At 43.8% G+C, this 16,619-nt stretch overlaps 1 protein-coding gene across 1 annotated transcript in view; it reads right to left on the bottom strand.

Annotated features, from left to right (window-relative positions):
* The window catches only part of ANXA4 (annexin A4), a 75,323-nt gene extending 60,431 nt beyond the window's left edge, over positions 1–14,892 (bottom strand). The window contains exon 1 of the mRNA XM_060117032.1: positions 14,766–14,892. The gene's annotated coding sequence lies outside the window, so the exon portion shown is untranslated. The remainder of the gene's footprint in view (positions 1–14,765) is intronic.
* Between the last annotated feature and the right edge of the window lie 1,727 nt (positions 14,893–16,619).

The raw sequence follows: 16,619 nt of genomic DNA, 5'->3' as shown, positions 1-16,619 counted from the left end.
ATGAATTGGGAGATTGGGATTGACATATATATACTAATATGTATAAAATAGGTAACTAATAAGAACCTGCTGTATTTAAAAAAATTAAATTAAATTAAATTTTAAAAAAACTCATGAAGGCACAGGGAGGCAATGGAAGAAACTCTGTGACAAAACCCAAAGCTCTAGGACCGACATGAGACAATGTCAGAAGCTGAGAGGAACTGAAACTAACTTGAGGCAGATGGAGTGAGTGTGTGTGTGTGTGTGTGAGAGAGAGAGAGAGAGAGAGAGGGAGATAGTGGGGAGACGGGTTACACACCCCCATCAGCTGTCTGATGTGGGGATCCATCCAGAAAACCCCAGCCCAGCCCAGCCACCTGAGTTGAGAAGCTGTGAGGTGGACGCTTAACTCACCCTATTCATCCCCAAACCAGACAAGAGGCAGAGTAGAGGCAGGGAAAGGTGACCAGTGAAAAGAACCCTGGCGGAAATGCATCATTTATATATCAGAGAATCAGGCATTGTGGGTAGGAAAAGATGCTACCTCGGAGAGGCAGAAAGAAACAAAGAGAAAACCAGCTAGAGGTGGGAATTCGATCAGGCACTGTACAAACAACCTTCTCTCCTGCTTAAAGCTGATGCTGGGCTTTCCTGGTGGCACGATGGTTAAGAATCCACCTGCCAATGCAGGGGACACAGGTTCGAGCCCTAGTCCAGGAAGATCCTACATGCCGCAGAGCAACTAAGCCCGTGCGCCACAACTACTGAGCCTGAGCTCTAGACCCTGCGAGCCCTAACTACTGAAGCCTGTGTGCCACAACTATTGAAGCCCGCGCACCTAGAGCCTGTGCTCTGCAACAAGAGAAGCCACCGCAATGAGAAGCCTGAGCGCTGCAACAAAGAGTAGCCCCCGCTCTCAGCAACTAGAGAAAACCTGGGTGCAAGCAAAGACACAATGCAGACAAAAAAAAAATTAAATTAAATGAATAAATAAATTAAAAAAAAAAGCTGATGCCAACACAAAATGGTGCACAGAATGGGACCAAAGTGTCCCGTCCACCCTATCCTTGACAGACACAGTCTATACCTGTGCCGTGCAATGCCACAGCCACGAGCCACAAGTGGTTATGAGTAACTGAAATGCAGCTAGTGTGACAGAGAAAATAACTTTAAATTTTGTTCAATTTTAATTAAGTTTAAAGTTTTAAATTGAGGCAGTATAAGATATTTTTCCATAACACACAGCTGCAATGTTTTGGTGGGGTCACATTTCACTTTAACCATTGCACTGTGCAGTGCGCATGTCAGGCACGTTGCATCTGTTCTAGTTTTACATCTAATCATACCGCCAATCCACTTGGTGTCAACGGATTGATTCACTTTGACTGATACTATCTAAGGATTGATTCAACATTTTCAATGTGTTTATTTGAATATGTCTTGCAGACAGCATGAATTACAGTGATATCTATGTAAAGTTTGTAATCACATTTAAATACTTATTTTAATTAAAACATTTTCTAGTGTGAAAAAATAGCTATGGACACATTTAAAAATTTTAAATGAAGGCAGCTTACTGATGTGGAATTGAGTGGAGAGGCAGAAGCATTATGACTGGCACAGTAAGGAAAAAGAGATTCAGTTGGCATAAGAGTTAGTGAATTAACTGGGACAGGTGCAGTTTTAAAAGTGATATGCTAGGACTTCCCTAATGGTCCAGTGGGGAAGACTCTGCACTCCCAATGCAGGGGGCCTGGGTTCCATTCCTTGTCAGGGAATTAGATCCCACATGCTGTAACTGAAAAGATCCTGCATGCCACAACTAAAACCCAGCACAGCCAAAATAAGTAAGTAAGTAAATAAATAATTCTTAAAAATAAAAAATAAAAAAATAAAGTGATATGCTTTTCATTTTAAAGTCAAATCAATTCTAAAAAAGATGAACCAGTTTTTTCAATGTGGATGCAAATATTACAGGAAAATTATTTTTTGGTACTTAAGTTTTTTGGAAAACTTTTATGTATGGTTGAAATAATGTGAGTATGTGAATCTACATGAAAACTAAACTTTATTAAATCTAAATACAGATCAAGTATGTCTGATGAAACTTCAGCAATAGAATTCAGATGTTCTGTCAGTGTAAAATACACACCAGTTTGTTAAGACTTAGTACGAAAAGAATCCTGTAAAATATCTCATTAATAATTTCTTACACTGATTATACATTGAAATGATAATACTTGGAATCTATTGGGTAAGATAATTGATATTATTAATTTCACCTGTATCTTTTTATTTTTTAAAATGTGACTACTAGGTAATTCAAACTTACATTTGTGTCTCACTTTATATTTCTATTACATACCTTGTGTAATAATAATTGAGATAGCTATTGTTGAGCACTTATAATGTGTCAGACACTGTTCTAAACACTTTACGTGAATGATTATCTCAGATTATCTCTTTTAGATCTCACCAAGAAAATTATTTATCTTCTTGGTGCCTTAATTTCCCCATTTGTTAAAAAAAGAAAGAAAAACACATTATGGGTCTATGACAAAAGAAACACATTATGGGTCTATGACAAAAGAACAAAAGCCTCAGAATATTTAAAGGCAAAGCTTATCCCTGAAAATAACCCACTTAATTATTCATAAGAAACATTCAGGGAACCATTGGCAGAAGAACACATTCTAAACAGGAGGAGAAAATGATTAGCATAATAACATCAAGAAATCCTTTGAGACTAAAGAGTTTGGCTTAAATATTCTGTATTCAGCACATCAAGGCTGATATTAATTTTCTATGATCACCCTTTTCCTCCCTCCCAAGTGGCAAGAGATTTTTTTTAATTTAATTTTATAAGAAATTTACTTTTGAAAAACAGTGACTTTTTTTTTTTTTTCTTTTTTTTTGGCTGCGTTTGGTCTTCGTTGCTGCGCACCGGCACCGGCTTTCTCTAGTTGTGGCGAGCGGGGGCTACTCGTCGTTGCGGTGCGTGGGCTTCTCATTGCAGTGGCTTCTCTTTTTGCAGAGCAAGGGCTCTAGGCGCACGGGCTTCAGTAGTTGCGGCTCGCAGGCTCAGTAGTTGTGGCGCGTGGGCTTAGTTGCTCTGTGGCATGTGGGATCTTCCTGGACCAGGGCTCGAACCCGTGTCCCCTGCATTGGCAGGCGGATTCTTAACCACTGCTCCACCTAGGAAGTCCCGTTCCAAGAGATTTTATTTTTAAAACACTCATGTGTATTTAAGAGGGCTTACCAAATCACATCTAAATAATATTCTTTTCACTACTGTTTGGATTCAACTATTTTTTCCCCCATAAAAATAAATCCTCCAGCAGGAGTCCTTCTAAAAGACATCGAGACTATCTGCAGAGATCATAAAAAATCTAATATTAACACCTTAAGAGAGACTTCCCTGGTGGTCCAGTGGTAAAGAATCCACCTTACAATGCAGGGGACGCGGGTTTGATCCCTGGTCGGGGAACTAAGATCCCACGTGCCGCGGGGCAACTAAGCCCATGCGCCGCAACTACTGAGCTCACAGCGCCTCAACTAGAGAGCCCGCGAGCTGCAAACTACAGAGCCCACGCACTCTGTAGCCCACACGCCACAATTTGAGAAGAGAAAACCCCCGCACCACAACTAGAGAGAAGCCCAGGAGCTGCAATGAAAGATCCCGCATGCATCAACAACCACCCCAGCGCATGCTGCAACTAAGACCAAACGAAGCCAAAAAAAAAATTTTTTTAAACACCTTAAGAGATCACAGAAAAGATAAAACAGAAAAGATAAAACAGAAAATACTGGGAAGCTTTTAAAAAATAACCTTTATTTATTATAAAATGTACATGGCAGAAAATTTATTATTTGGTTTTATTTCTGTTTTAGCAACCTCAGGATTTTGTAATTGTAACAATGACGTATGGACCCAGGATAGTTAGCATTAATTTTGTCACCTCTGTTTCTCTCCAGTTGTTATTATTTAAGTTGCCTGCATGGTCTGATAAACTTGTTTCCCAAACCCAGTGAGAATGTGGGCAGAGGTAGAATTTGCCAGTGCAGTGCTAATAATTATGGATCTTTCCTACAAATGGAAAAGATCAACTTTCATAGAATTTTAGAGACTATAAGGTCTTAAGTAAGCACATCTATTTCCCCCTTTGATTTTATTTTGTAAATTATTAAGTCAACTTTAAGCACTGAAAAGGTCATTTAAAAAAATGTAAACTTACCATCAACTTTCACTTCGGTTTGTTCCAACCTTTTAGCACAGTTGTAATCACAGTGTGTATATCATTTTATGTTCTACTCTCTCCTCTTAATTTTCCTAATTCTACACAATCATATTTATTATTTTACTAAATTTATATTCTTCCACCGTATTGATATAATTTATTCAATGTCCCTCTACTATTGGTTGTTCAGGTTTTTTTATGCTATGACTACAATCTTTAGAGTTAGCATTGTAGATTTTATTCTTCTTTTGACCTATTCCTTGTGATATCTGATAATTATATTTCCAGTTGTCCTCCAAAGTTAAAAGGATATCCAAATCCCAGCCAGCCATAAGCTTGTTTGCTTGCTTTATTTATTTATTTACTATTTATTTATAATTTAATATTTAGGAGGTATAGTATTGAACCTTACCGTTGGTTTAACTTGCTTTTTTGAATGAGTAGCAGGAACACTCTCTTCTCTTTTTCCACTTGTATCCTTCTTTGTGAATTATTTGTTTGCATTTTTTGCCCATTTTTGGGATCTTGCTGCTTCTCTAACACATTTCTAGAAATTATGAATATATTATAAAATTTAATATTTTATATCAAGAATTTATTATGTATCTTTCCAATTTCATATTCTCCTTTTAGTACACTCAAAATTCGAGAGAAAAACTGTAAATCATACCTTTGTACTTTGTACTCTTCCTGTCCTTTCCTTCGTACTCTTCCCTCTTATTATTACTTCAATGGTTAGAAAAGTCTCTTTTTTGGTGAAATGTTGATAATTGTTGAGCTGGGTGAGGAACAGGTATATGGGGCTTCATTTTACTGTTCTCCCACTTTGGGTATATGTGGGGAAAAGTCCATAATGAAAACTTTTTTAAAAAGTCTCTCTTCCCCTCTTTATTTTATTTCTACTAGTTTTTCTCCCATCCCTTTCATGTTCCATTTGAGGAAACTCTTGCCCAGGAGGTTAAAGTCACTCACTTACTATATGACTCATCCAGTTTCTTACCCACTAAACTTAGCCATCACGTCTTCTTTTTTAGGCATGGGGAAAACACCCAATGACGTGGCTATTTGGAAACAGCTAGAATTCAATTCAAGAAAGTGTGGCTGGAAGATCCCAAGTAGCTGGTGCTTTATCCCTACAAGCTTACTCCAACCCTGCTCCACCAGCGAGACATGAGGACACCAGGGGTGTGCTAATAAACTAACAGCCGGCTCTCCAGGGAAAGAAACCCCTGGTTTGTCTCCATTTCTTTGGTGTAAATATTTCCAACATGACCAATTACAACTTACTTATGTGGTGTCACTGAACTTGGAGCTGGGAATAAGTAGACAGCATTACACCATTATATAGTATTTCCACCACACAGACATAAGAGACCATATATAATAGTAAAATGTAGTAAAATAATTGGAAAGTGATGGGCTGTTTTAAATAAAACTTATTTAAAAATAAATATATAAATACATAAAACTTATTTATAAATATGTCTATTTTAATGCAATGTATTTACGCCTAAGTTCATTTAACTGAATTTTTTTAATTGATTTATTTTATTTATTTATTTTTGGCTGTGTTGGGTCTTCGTTGCTGCATGCGGGCTTTCTCTAGTTGCAGCGAGCGGGGGCTACTCTTCCTTGCAGTGCGTGGGCTTCTCATTGCGGTGGCTTCTCTTGTTGCAGAGCAAGAGCTCTAGGAGCGCAGGCTTCAGTAGCTGTGGCACGCAGGCTCAGTAGTTGTGGCCCCCAGGCTTAGTTGCTCCATGGCATGTGGGATCTTCCCAGACCAGGACTCGAATCCATGTCCCCTGCATTGGCAGGTGGATTCTTAACCACTGCGCCACCAGGGAAGCCCTAATTGAATTTTAAATCGTGGCTATATTTAACAATCAGCTTGCAAAACCCCTGAACATTTAACAACCATCTCTGATGGATTGATACAAGAACGCTCCAGCACACCACTGGGAGAAGAGAGATGAAGGATGATTTTCTTTTTAATTGTGGTAAAATATGCATAACAAAACTTACCATTTTAACAATTTTTAAGTGTACAGTTCAGTGGCATTAATTACATTCCCAATATCATGCAACCATCACCACATCCCAAACAGAAACCCTGTACCCATTAAATAATAACTCGATATTCCCCCCTCACCCCAGCCTTGGCTAACCATCATTCTACTTCCTGTCTCAATGAATTTGAATTTGGCTTTTCTGGGCATCTCCTATATGTGGAATCATATTTGTTCTTTTGTGTCTGGATTATTTCACCTGGCATAATGTTCTCAAAGTTCTTCTATCAATATGTTTGAACACATATCAGAAATTCATTCCTTCTTAAGGTAAAAGCAGGAATTTAAGACCAATATTTAAGGCCACCTTTAGTGCCCAGACAACCATGCTTGGCCTGGAGGGAGGGTGTGTGGATCTTCTCACTTCTGAGGAATAAGCCTTCCCCAAATTCACTGAAGTACAGAAAACCCTGGGAATCCAGTCCACCCAAAGCATGGCTCTGGTGGGGAGGTCACAGGGCAGCTTTAATAGGGAGCACAAAAGAACCTGAAAAAGGTAGAAGGCGCCATTTGCATGATTAAAATCCCACGACGCTTATCTTTTCAATAAATCCAGACCAGTATTTCAACCTAAAAGAAGTTCATACAACCTAGTGGCTGTGAAAGTGTGGTTCCCAGACCAAGAACGTCACCATCAACTGAGAATTTGTTAAAAGTGTAAATTCTCAGGCCCAACCTCAGACCTACAGAATCCAAAACTCTGGGGCTGGGGCCCAGCAATTTAGTTTTTAAGAAGCCCACCAGGTGATTCTGATGCATTCTCAAATTTGAGAACCACTGCTTTAGAGTAATGATTCTAGATTCCAACTACTGATGCCTAAAATGGTCCCTAAACCATCCCATGGGCATTTTATAAGTGTAGATTCCCCATCAAGAATAAGGTAGTGGGGGGAAAAACAGGCAAAATTTTATTAATGGAAGCGGGGGGTATCATAACATTAACACCATTTAATATATACAAGCATAGCTATGCATAAATATGACTCAGGAAATATGTTTGGCAAAGATTATTTAAACAGCAGAGCTCTCAAAACCACCCACTGCAAACACGCTTTACTTCTGGCAGGCCTGATCTGTTAATTTATAAGATCTGTGAAACTCCAAATTCAAGTCTCTTCCTACATGTGAGTGCTAGTCTAGGCTATAAAGGAGGACATTCAGCATTGGAGGTAGGAGGCTAGGAATCCAGAATAAGGGCGGAGCTCCAGTCCCTGCTCCAAGATTCAACCCCACTATGAGAGCCAGTTTATTCTGGCATAAATCTGAGATAGTTGTGTCTATTGTGCAGGATTTCTGCCAGGATTAGCAATAATGTCAATCCCCCTCATACCCTCCTTCCTCATTAAGAGAACGTTCAATGAGTTGACAGACTGGGTTTGGTAAACCAGGAAGGTGAGACTCCCCAGGAAGAAATAATGACTGGTCCAAGGCAAGCCCATTCCAACCACCACAATGGTCTATGAGTGGCCATGTGACACACTCTGGCCAATGAGAAATAAAGGCAAACCTGCCAAGGGGCTTGGAGACAGAGCATCCCTCAGGCTAAAAAAGATATCGAGTCAGCCTACCAACTTCCTCCTTCCTTCTGGCCTTGGATGATGTCAGGACTTGGCGTCTGGAGCTATGGCTTGAAAAAGATTCTAATTAGTACAGAGGGTAAAGCACCTAGAACGGTACCTGGGAAAAGTCCTCGAACTTTAGTGTGCACGAAAATCACTCAGGGAGTGTTTAGAAAAATGGATTTGGGGGATGCTAGACTCTAGAGCTTGAGTCAGTAAATCTTGGGTGGGGCTCAAAGACCTTATATAATCAAGTTCCAATAAGCACCCCTGCTTATTCTCCTCACACCCAGTTCCAGGCCCTGATTCTCATTTAGGTAGTCCCTGCATGAGACCCCCCCATTCCAAAACTGCCACTTGCTGTGTGGGCAGGCACTCATCATCTTTACTTAAATAGTTATTTTGCCCCAATCAGGTACTAGGCATTGTGAGAGGAACAGAGATGAAGAAGATCTTGCTCTCAAGGAGCATGTAAGCTAGTAAGAGAAACAAAACAGGTATATAACCAATCCAATGACAAAGCAGCACTCGGCAACTATTACAAGACCTTCAGGGTAGCAAGAGACTACAGACTAAGTCGTCCCACCACCACCCAAGAGAGTCAAAAAGCTCTCATTTGATTAAAGCTTAGAAAGGCAGACAGGATTTAAACAGCAAAGAGGTCTGTAGGCAAGGACAGTAAAAATGAAGCCTCAGCTCTGATTATGAATGGTAAGACTTATTTGGAAAAGAGTATAGTTGACCCTTGAACAATACAGGCTTGAACTTCCCCAGGGCCACTTATACCCGAGCTTTTTTCACTAAATTCTCCTGCACCAGTACACCATCCACAGATGGTTGAATCCTCGGGTGTAGAACCAAGGATACTGGGAACCAAGGATAAGCAGATGGACTGTAAAGTGATACGTGGATTTTCAACTGGGCAGGAAGTGAACAACCCCCGCGTTGTTCAAGGGTCAAATGCATTACGTGTGGAGTTGGGCTGGTTTAAGGACATGAAGAGAGTAGAGATAAAGGCTGGAACAGTCATTTTCAAAAATGGGTCATTCTGTGGGGCTTGGAGGTTGGACTGAATTTTCCAGGCCATGAAAAATAGCACATTCATTCAGCCTCCCTTTGGTGAGCACCTACTGTGCACTGGGCCAGAGGACGGGGGGCACATGGCCCTGCCCTCAGAGGAGCTCAAAGCTGAGGGGAGGGCACAGGCCTGTAATCAGGCACAAAAGTGTGAACATTCCTGTGGTAGGGGAATCACAGGGAGACAGGAGCACCCAGGGGAGACCCCTCACCCAGATTAAGCCAATCAGGGATGAAGACTATGTCCAAGCCAAACCTTAAAGAGTTGGCCTAGTGTAGGGCAGGGAAGCAGGGAGTCTTGTGTTTCCAAGGCTGAATCTCTGACTTGATTTCCTTCCTGGTACCCAGAGCTTCCTTTTTATTTAAAAACATTTATCACATAACTGTGCTAAGCATTGGAGCAGGTGCAAAAGAAAACAGGGATTTATAACCTAGGCCAGCAGTTTGTACTATGGGATCTCTGGACTCTCTAAGACCTATCCCCCAATAATTGGTCCTGTCTCCCATGGGCCTACAGAATGGCCTTAATTTCTGAGGGCCATAAGCCCTTCTTCTCCTAGCCCACCTCCAGGATGGTTCCTCCTCCAGGAAGCCTCCTCTGACCACCCAGGATGGAGTTAGGTATACCCACTCAGTTCTATGGCAGCCTGTGCATAGTGTATCAAATCATTTATCATGCAATCTTACGATTTTTTAAATTGTTGATTTGCTTGTTTGTCTCCCTAAGGATGGGGTCTGGGTATTTTATCCTTGAATATCTAGCATATGTCACACTGTATAATAAATGAATGAACCTTTTTCCATTTGGCGGGGGTCACTGACATCCTGCCTACCCCCTGAAGACCCTTCTCTGAGGTGCTGAGCTGCCTCTGTTGCCCCTAGATGCTGCCCCAAGTCTTGCTCCCATAGGGATGCACCACCAGCATCATGACACAGCACATCATCCTGGCTTGATGTCTGCTCCAGTCCTCACCTAACAGCTGGGACTCCCTGCCTACTTAGAATGACCCAGGCGACATCAAATCCATCTTGGACCAGTGGTCTGGACATAGCCTCTACCTCTTTACCTCTGGAAAAGTCCAACCCCGTAGTCAGCATAATCTACCAGCCCTGCCTTCTCACGCTGATTCCCCACTTTTAACCCATTATATAGTATAACAGAGTAGTAAGCACAGGAGACAGAATCAGACTGCCAAGTTCAAATCTTGGCTCTACCACTTGCTAGTATGTGATGTCGAGCAAATTCCTCAATCCCTTTGTGCCTCAGTTTCTGCATCAGTATAATGGAGACGACATTAGCAGGACCCACCGAACATAGGTGAAAAATTTTTTTTAAATAACATGCCAGGTGTTTGGCACAGGGTCAGGCTCATAGGGACACTAGGTTTCAGCCTACAGACAGGCAGAGACCTCACAGACTGAGCTGCAGAAGGAGGTCCAGGCTCTGAAGCCAAAGCCAAGTCTCTGAGTGCCCATGACCTGATATCACTGTGAGGACTTTTTCTGACAAAGCACCCTGCCCCAGCAGGTCTATCTAGTCTACAAGCTGTGACTTATCCCATCTACCTCCTCTCTCTGCTTCTTCAGCTAAAAATACATAGAACCATCGGACCATTTAAATGCAGAACTTTCCCCACCATGCAAGTCAAGGCACCTTACAATATTTTTGCAACCAGTTAAAGTATAGCCAAATGAAATGTATGAGCGATTCTACTTCATCTCATTGGAAACCAAAGCACATTCCATGCTAGCTCTTTGTATACAAATAAGAAAGTATATGACCATATATTAATTTTAAGGTTGGGAAAGTTGATAATTGTATATTCTTCATTTCTGTTTCATTCTCCCTTTTCACAAGCAGTGTTAAATGGACAGGTGCTATCTGTAACTCTCTGTTTTAAAAAGCTGACAATACATGAACATGATTAAAAAAAAACACTCAAATAGTACCAAAAAGTATATGTTGATAAGTCTGTAAGTACTTCAACTCCCTCCAACTACATTGGCAGTCATAATTTTCCTGTGTATCCTTTCAGAAGTATTTATGCATTAACAAGTACCTAAGAATATAAATAGCCACCACAATTCTTATATACAGAAATGTTAGCATATCTTGTAAACCTGTATTTTGCTTTAAATATATATATATATCTCCAATATCATTCTATATCTGTTCCTATCAACCTGAACCACTTTTTAACAGCTGCATTGTATTGTACTGCATGGATGTTCCATAACTTAACCAGTCCCTTACTGATAGATATTTAGATCGTCTCCAAACTTTTGGTGCTACAGACAATGCTGCAATGTATATATCCTTGTACACACGTCTCCACACACATGTCCAAGTATATCTTTAAGATAAATTCCTAGTATTCAAATTGATGGAACAAAAGTAAATGGATTTTAAAATTTTGAGAAACATTGACAAATTTCAGGGCAATTCTTAACACAATGTTTAGGCATCCATGGTTGGGATTAGAAGGGTGTCTGTAAACCCCTTGAGACTGTATGGAGAAATGTCAAATGCATGTTTATTCTTCTCAAGAGAAGATTTGTGGCTTTAATCAGATTCTCAGGGACTTCTCTGGCAGTCCAGTGGTTAAGACTCTGCGTTTCCACTGCAGGGGGCACGGGTTCAGTTCCTGGTCGGGGAACTAAGATCCCACATGCTGTGTGGCACGGCCAAAAAATAAGAATAAATAAATAAAACAAGAAAAGATTTTCAAAGGGGTCTGTGACTCTAACAAGATTGAGAACCAGTGAGTCAATGGGTCCTTGTACAGCATCAAAAAGCAGCAATAACAGAAGCTGAAGCTAAGCAGGATCCAGAAAATGCCTTCCTGAGCCCCTTGGAGAGGAGTGAGAAGGCAGGTGCTGGGGGCTGTTGATACCCCCGGGCTTGTGTCCACTAAGGACCTCCTCCAGAGGGGATGGCTCCACTACACATGAATCAGGAGAACTTGTTCCCATTCACCACAGGGCCCCTCTACACCAGCTCCTGGTAATAATTTAATGTTACCTGTTGGGTGGTGGGGGGAAGTGAGTGCCTTAACCCAGAGGATTGAATCCATAGTGACTGGGCAGGGAGGTCTTTCTGATGACTTGACAAAAGTCCACTCATGGGGCCTCCTGATCTGTTTCAAGTCAGGCTGTTCATGCTGTGTTATATCCAGGCCTTAAAGGGTTAATGATGTTGAGCGGGGAAAGGTGAAGGTCTTTTCCAGAGTTATTTACAGTCTGGCCTTTGGCTGCAATTTATCCTTGCTGCTGACTGTGGATAAAATATTCCACATGAGTTTTATGTCTAGCAGTCCAGACTAAGAAGCAGAATGACCTCAAGCATCTTGAACCTTTAAAATAAACTCTTCAAAGGTGGTGGTGCAGGTTCCCACAGCAAAGCTCTCTGTCCAGTTCAAACATAACTGAACACTAACAAGTTATTCCCAATAAAACCAATGACAGGCAGATTCCTGGGTCCCATCCTGTCATACTGATCAGAACTTTTGGGGCAAGAATCTGTGTGCTGTGCAAGCTTCCAGAGGGATGTACCTGAAGTTTGGAAACTATGGCTTTAGAAGTCATCTTAGTTTGACCTTGTCCCCTTCCCAGCTCCATCAGAAAGGGGCTGTTCGGCCTCTGCCCAGATATCTCTGGTGAGAGACTCCCGCCAGCTCCAAAGTCACCCAGCCTACGGGTTTCAAAAGCCACTTCCTTAAGTCCAACCAGCACCTGCCATCCAAAAATTCCTGTCCAGCTCTGCCCAGTGCCACAAAGAGTGAGTCTATTCCCTCATCCATAAGCCAAGCCCTTCCCGAATTTAGGGCCATTCACCTGTATCCCCACGCTACTGCCAGGTCCAGTTCTTCCCACTATGGTTTACATATCAGCTTGACCAGAAGAAAGTTGAAAAGGCAAAGAAAAACACTGGTCAAGATTTAGTTAATAAGCCAGGAAGCCACAGATCCAAATGCCAAATCACTCTGAACCAAGCACTGACAGAGCCACAGTAGGACAGAGAGGATAACAGAACAGGCTTTAGTATCCAGCAGCTGGATTTAAATCTGTTTGCAAAGGGTCTGACCTTGACTAAGGACCACCACTTGGAGCCTCGGGATCCTCTTCTGTAAAACAAGCTTAATAACCCCGCCTCAGGTTGAAATAAAGATTAAACAAGTAACCTAGCATGGCTGTTACTCAAAGTCCCTCCAGGGAGGATACTGCAGCATCCACCAAACTGCCTCCATAAGTAGCCCTAACTGCAGTAAAAGCAAACTCCCAAAGGTTAGGTTTGGGTCACCCTGCAGCCCAAAGCCCAGGCAAAAAGTTTAGAAGTGTCTGTTTTATACGAAGAAGGTATCTAAAATTTGAATCCTACTACAAAGTATATCTGTAATTGTTTTTGTATGAAAAGTGTTTTTATCCTCAAATACCTGGATAAAATTGACACCCAAGGAAAATTCCCCCTCTTGTTTATTCTGAAGCTACAAGTACTCCCTGGAACAAGGTCTGTTATCCCGGTGCCTGCCCCTCACCTCCATCTCCCTTGGAGAAGAGCAGGCTTAGTCTACAAGCAGATGAGCAAGGCTGGGAAACAAATGAGCGGCTAGACATAAGCAAAGAAATGGGCCGCAAGATACAGTCTGAGGATGACCAAGCGGCTTCTCACCCTACAGATACTGAGGGCTGGTGTGCTCGGACCTGACTGCAATGTTACCCTCTAAATAGCTTTCAGAGAAAAATTATCCCTAACCAAATGCAAGAACATCTAGGAGGGAAATTCACAGACACCTTTGATCCAGTAGTTGTGTGTATGTCTGTGCCCGCACGTGTACGCCCAAAGCAATAGAAATCTGACCTAAGCTGATGTAGGGGATCCGGCCTTGGCCAGAAAGGGCTCTGGGAAGTCAGCCGGTCCTGGGCGGCTATGGTTACCCATTTCCTCATCCCTGTCCCCTTCCTCTGCTGCTTGCTCTTCCACCTCTGTCATCTGAGAATTCCCGGGCAACTAAAGAGCGAGGGCTTCCCTATCAAGAGATTTACTTGCAATGTAAGGAGGAGGTGGAGGGTTCTAGAACTGATGGACAATGGGATGGATCATTGGCGGGGGGGACCCTCTTCATTCTTCCCACTGTCAGCTGGAGAGAGCAGATGCCCACTTTTCATGAAAGCTGTGGGTTACTCAGGACCCACATGCTCCCAACAGCTTACAGAAGACTTGCATCAATTTGGGAAGCACTTAAAGTTGGGCAGATTGTTGAAAAGTAATAACCTCTTTGGTCCCGAAGTCGAGCTGGTTAAAACCATGACTAAAGAGTGAGGCTGTGCCATCGGCAGACTCAGGTCATGGATCTCATAATAATATCAGATTCCCATGTGCCAGGCATTGTGCAGAGGAAGGTACACACGGAGAGAAAGGGTAAGAGACTAGGAGAAAGGAGTACATTTCTTAAACGGAGTAAAGAAAGAATTAAAAAAGCAAAACTTGGGTGTTGGACTGAGTCAGCTCCAGGCAATATTATTCAATCCCTTGTTTGTAATGCCTAAATCCAGCACCGTGCTTGGCACATGAACTCAATAAATAACTGCGGTGGTCTCTAACTGGTGTACATCCTGAGCTGCATAAGCTGCTCTGGAGGTCCTCCTGGAAGGATAAGGGCGGTGTTTGCCTCTCCCTTGCCCACCCGGAGCGAGTCCGGCTCGCTCCACCCTGTGCCTGCCCGGGCGGGCCCGCGGGCCGGTCGCGGGCACCCCCTCCTGGGAGCGGCGCGGCGCCCGACCCGCCACCCCCGCGAGGCCTTCCCGGGCTGTTGCACCCCTTCCGGAGCCCGGGACCCCCTTACCCCTGGGGCCGAGACGGGACAGCGCTCCTTCTCTGCGGTCACCGAGATCACACCCTGGCGGGGCCGGACAGCAGGGCTTATCCCAGGCGGACCCGCCCCGCTTCGGGGTGGAGACTGAGCCCGAGTTCCTGGTTGTCCCTCTCTGCCCACGAGACCGGAAAAGCCTACGCGGGCTAAGCGCACCTGGACGCCGGGGCCAGGACCGCCGCGCCTGGCGCCCGGGGAGGGGCTGCACTGCGCGTCGCGCTCTCGGCTTTGTCTCCAGCCTGGATCCCAGCTTGCCCGGCCCCGCCAGGCCCCGCTCGGGCTCCCTCGAGTCGAAGCAGTCGGACTCCCAGGTCTCCGGTGCCCGGGCGCCCCTACACCCTCGGAGGGCCGCGCCCCGGGACCTCTCCCGCACACGCCCTGCGACCACCGCGGCCGGAATTCTTGCCGAGAGTCAAAGCTTCCTCCCGCGACACTGCACTTTCTCACGCCGGAAAAGTGGAAAGTGAAATCAGAACGGCACATTTCGTTTCCCTCTCAGCACTATACGTACCCCAAAGTTCCCCGTAGTTGCACTTCTCCCTTGAGAAAAGCCGAGTTCCCTTTCCTTGGGGAAACCTTTGGAAACGGGAGTTCGGAGCAGTTCCAGATCATTCTCTCTACCACTACCTGGGTTCGCTGCTGGTCAAGTAGCTCCCGGGTTCGGACTTGAAGCAGCGCTCTCCCCTTATTATACAGTCTTTGTTCGTATCTGCCTCCCCGATTGGACTCAAACAAGGCACTGACTGGGTCTAAGTGGTCTTTGCACTCACACCCAGTATCGTTCTGGCACACGGCAGGTATTCGGTGAATGCTCGCATAATGAACCTGTTGGGTATATCGGCAAATTCGGATTTCATTTAACAGAGGGTAGGTAGCTTTGGGGAGTGTGTGTGTGTGTGTGTGTGTGTGTGTGTGTTTTTAAGAATCGATTTTATTTATTTATTTTTTACTTTTGGTTGCGTTGGGTCTTCGCTGCAGCGCACTGGCTTTCTCTAGTTGCAGCAAGCGGGGGCTACTCTGTATTGCGGTGCGCAGGCTTCGTAGTGCGGTGGCTTCTCTTGTTGCGGAGCACCGGCTCTAGGAGCCTGGGCTTCAGGAGTTGTGGCTAGGGGACTCCGGAGTGCAGGCTCAGTAGTTGTGGCACAGGGGCTTAGTTGCTCTGCAGCCTGTGGGATCTTCCCGGACCAGGGATCGACCCCCTGCACTGGCAGACGGATTCTTAACCACTGCGCCACCGGGGAAGTCCCTGGGGAGTGTGTTTTATATCCAACATATCAAAATGCAAGTGACTGTTAGCACCCTTAAAGCTAGAGAGGTGAGCCTCCCTGGTGGCCCAGTGGTTAAGAATCCGCCTGCCAATGCATGGGACACAGGTTTGAGCCCTGGTCCGGGAAGATCCCACATGCCGTGGAGCAATTAAGCCGGTGCGCCACAACTACTGATCCTGTGCTCTAGAGCCGTGAGCCACAACTACTGAAGCCCACAGGCCTAGAGCCTGTGCTCCGCAACAAGAGAAGCCACTGCAGTGAGAAGCATGCACACGGCAATGAAGAGTAGCCCCCGCTCACAGCAACGAAGACCCAACGCAGCCAGAAATAAATGAATAAATAAATTTATATTAAAAACAAAAAGCTGGAGAGGTAACATTAAATTATTTCATTAAGATGCAACTAAAGGAGGTGGTTTAATATGGTTAAGAGCATGGGTTTTGGGATCAGACTGATTTGGATTCTACACCTGGTCAGCCCCTTTTCTCTGCTTGATACCTTTAAGTTTCTGAGCTTCAGTTTATGAACTAACGTGGAGTAAACTAAAGAAGACAAACAG

The sequence above is a fragment of the Mesoplodon densirostris genome, chromosome 14, assembly GCF_025265405.1.
Source record: "Mesoplodon densirostris isolate mMesDen1 chromosome 14, mMesDen1 primary haplotype, whole genome shotgun sequence".
In the NCBI taxonomy this organism is placed as follows: domain Eukaryota; kingdom Metazoa; phylum Chordata; class Mammalia; order Artiodactyla; family Ziphiidae; genus Mesoplodon; species Mesoplodon densirostris.
The sequence above is the reverse complement of the archived record's forward strand: the minus strand, read 5'-3'. Positions and strand labels throughout refer to the sequence as shown.